The sequence below is a fragment of the Lepeophtheirus salmonis genome, chromosome 2 (genome assembly GCF_016086655.4).
Source record: "Lepeophtheirus salmonis chromosome 2, UVic_Lsal_1.4, whole genome shotgun sequence".
Lineage (NCBI taxonomy): Eukaryota > Metazoa > Arthropoda > Copepoda > Siphonostomatoida > Caligidae > Lepeophtheirus > Lepeophtheirus salmonis.
The window spans coordinates 29,936,788-29,940,766 of NC_052132.2; positions in this window are offsets into that span (position 1 = coordinate 29,936,788).

Here is a 3,979-nt window from a genome sequence, read left to right on the forward strand (position 1 = left end):
CGTGTTGATAAATCACAAAGCTTTCCACAAAGTTCCAGCAAATCATGGTTGAACATTTCTGAAAATCTCTTAGAAAGGAATTGTACTGAGATAAAACAAGGTGTTAGTTCTCTAATATAAACATTTTCATTAGTTTTTGCTTTTTCCAAACATTTTAAGCTTTTTTTTTTACTTCCTATGAACAAAAATGGCTTTGATATAGAGTGCCTACAGCCTCACTCTTCACTAACTAATCAGTAGTTCAAAATAAATACTTCACTTTCTGAAGTTTGGCGATTGAAATTTAGAACATGTATTCTTCCTATTTTTTCCCATGCGGCAATTAATTTACATAATCTTAGAGATGGTACAACAACAATGGAACAGCAAAATCACAAAAAGTAGTTGGTCCTAGTGTCAACGGTTCAAAATAGAAGCCTTGATCCAAAAAATACATACTGTCATTTAATCGGGTGGAACTAATAAATATACTATACCTCAAGGGATGTAGAAAATGGTTTACCGATTCAGATCGACGGTGGAGAGTTGGAAGGAGAGATGTAATACTGACCAAATATACATAAAGAATTAGAAGGGCCACACGTTTGCCGAATGAAAGGAGGAATCATTAGAAAATAATGCAACTGTAAAATGTTGAAATTTATGTATGCAATTTTTTTTTTTTTGAAAGTTATAATTTTTTATATAGTGATTATTTAAACATTTTTATTAGTTCAAATGTTAATTATTGTTTAATTATCTATGACATTATTGTTAGTTCAGAATATAAGAAGTATTGCTTTTAATTTTTAATGCTTATTGAAAGGAAATAAATTACAAGTTTTTAATATTTAAAAAATAGAAACTATATGGGGGATTTAATTTTTTGGAAAAGTGAGTACTTTTTTCATTTTTTTCTTTAAGGAAACTAAAATCTTTTTCCGAGACTATATGTATTTATACCGGGCCGTGCAAAATTATTTACCGGTGATGTAAATATACTTTTTAAGAGGTTTTGTGGGAACCAATCTGATTGTTTCATATTTTTACTGTTAAAATAAACAAAAAATCCTTCCTGTGAGAGCGTAACAACTTCCACACGTGAGAACATGTCCAATCAGGAAACAAAGAGGATCGAAGTTGCAGCCCTCCTCCGAGCGGGAGTGCGTCATAACAACATTAAGGAACAGGCTGGGGCCTCGTTGAAGACAATTTACAACGTTTCCAAGAGATTGGAGGCTGGGGGTGATCTCAAGCATTCCCCTGGGGCTGGCAGGAAGCCCACTGTCTCAACAAGCAAGTAAAGGCAGTGTTCAAGAGGACTCCCAACAGATCCATTGCCAACATGGCCAGAAAGATGGGAACGTCGACATCAACTGTTTCAAGGGCATTGAAAAGGGCTGGAGGAAAGTCCCTGAGGCGTACAGAACGCCCTCTGCTAGCTGAAAGTCTGCGAGAAGTCAGACTTGAGCGTCCCAAGAAAATCTTGAATGATATCAAGAGCTCATCTGGACGCATCATCAATTTTTCAGATGCGAAAACTTTTACGGTCGATCCTGTTTTCAACAGGCAAAATTACTTTGGATATGTTTGGAGATCCAACGGTAAGGTATGGTTCCCCACTGGCTCATATTAACAGCGGAGGGTTATGTGAAAATTCTGGCGTCCAAGGTCCTTCCGTGGATCAAATCCATAGTCGGCAACTCTGCTTGGGTTTTTCAACAACATGGAGCACCCGCCCACGCTTCCAAGAAAGCTCAGGAGTGGCTCAAGGACAACATGAACTTTTGGCCAAGGACTACTGGCCCCCTCAGAGCCCAGATCTGAACCCACTAGACTTCTCTATCTAGGCGCACGTGGAGACCAAGGCCTGCAAAAAACGACACAAGGACATAAATACCTTAAAGGCTGCTGTCAACAAAGCCTGGGCCTCCATAGACGCTGATTACATCCAGCAAGTCTGTGGCAGCTTCAGACGTAGCCTGACCAGTGTCATTGAGTCAAATGGTGGCAGCATTGATTAAATTTGATCACAAACTATTTTATTATTCTAAAAATGTATGAATAAATTGTTTCTCAAGTCATTCGAAATGTCATTATTGTCCGCAATATGTTCTGAACAAAAATCAGTAAATAATTCTGCACGGCCCGGTACATATATATCATTAGCGTAGTTTATTTTGAGAATTTAATTTTCTGAATGCCTTGTGTCGGTAAATCTTCAAAGGGATTTGAAGATAACTTGCATAGTTATTTTCTTGGACTTTACTGTTTTGGATCTCTTTAAATATATTTTGTTGGGAGTTTTCGATTTTTTTGTTTTAATTAGTTCTAAATGTTGAACTGTGGGTATTGAATTAGTTCCTGGTAAGCAGTAAACAAATCCCAACAATAATGATTGAATAATAAAAGATGAATGAACTACCGACTCATTTCGAATCTTTCGATATGGACCATGTATCCATAGTAATTTTGCCATAGTGCCCTATATAATTCTAGTGGCAAGCTACTAACTTGAAAGCACGTGCTGATCTGTATGTAGGTTGTTTTTTTTGCATCAAATCTGCCTTATAAAAATTTGTAAATGAGTTTTTTTTAAAATTACTTTATGTCTAACTTTTTTTATAGATTTAATACAATTTTTGAGTTGAGAAAAAATTGGAATTAATTTTGAACGTATATATAATTGAAATATTGGCTCATATTTCCTGTGAAATTATTTAATCCTGAGATAATGTCACTTTTAAAGTTAAAGTTTTTGATTTGTTTTTAACTAGATTAGTATAAATAATTTTTTTTTTTTTTGAGTATAGTAGAACATTTACGACTACCTTTTTTATTCATTTTCAATCTTGATCGTCAAAGGGAAAATAAAAATTTTACTAAAAAAACAACTTTTAGTAACTAGCCTTCGGTATTTTTCGTGTTCCTAACTGTTAATTATTATTTAGAGAATAGTTATTACATACATAGAATTGAAAATCTTTCCAATGAATGAGTGTAAAATAACAGGAATTCATTTATTTTAATAAATTAATATCAATCAAGTCAAAGTCCTATACCTTATTAGAAAGATTCCGTGAATGATAGTGTAGTATAAAAAGAAAATAAGTCAACAGTAGGTTGGGTAAAAATAAATTTCGTAGTTCCCCTCCTTTTTTTAAATAAGGATATCTTGTTCATTATTGGTCAAATCTGATTGTAGGATATAGGGATGTAAAGGATTGAGTATATACTACAAACGCTTTGTGGATAGTATTTTGCTTGACCGATTCAGTTCTGAATTATTGAACGTCGAGTATGGAGGTCACAAAGAAAGACATTCGCAATTTTATATTTTTGCAAGCTGAAAGGGAAAAATGCATCAAAAGCGAAAAGATACTTTGAGATGAATCTGGCGCTGATACACTTTTGGTCCTTGTTGCTGAACTACGGTTCAAGCAATTTTGTTTTGGTCTAGTGGTGGTGAATGATGTACTGAACCATTTGTAAAAGGCTGGATACAAGAATACACTCGGATAGGAGAGGAGTCGTTTTTTTAATTAAGACAACGTCAGGTTGCACACATCTTTGATGACGCACCAGAAGCTCTGGGAGCTCTGATTGAAAGTTCTTATACATCTATCCAACAGTCCGGACAAATTTGGTCTCAATAGAGTGCTGTGAAAATTGGTTGACCAGTTTTTTTTTTTTTTTTCAATTAGGACAAGTGCTTCTACGAGAAGGGCATTATGAAGTTGGAATCTCGTCTTCAACAAGCTATCCAACAGAAGAGGGCATATTGGGCTTAAATTAAATGATTATAACCCTTCCTATAAAGCATTAAAACAAACAGAAAAATACAAAATTACTTTTTCTCCAACCAAATATAAATAGGTTAACAATTGAGATGTTAAAAAAAAATCTCAATATAATTTATTTATTTATTGAGTAATGTTATGATTCATGAAACATTGATTTTATATAAGTTTATAGCAATTACAAGTATATAAATACTACG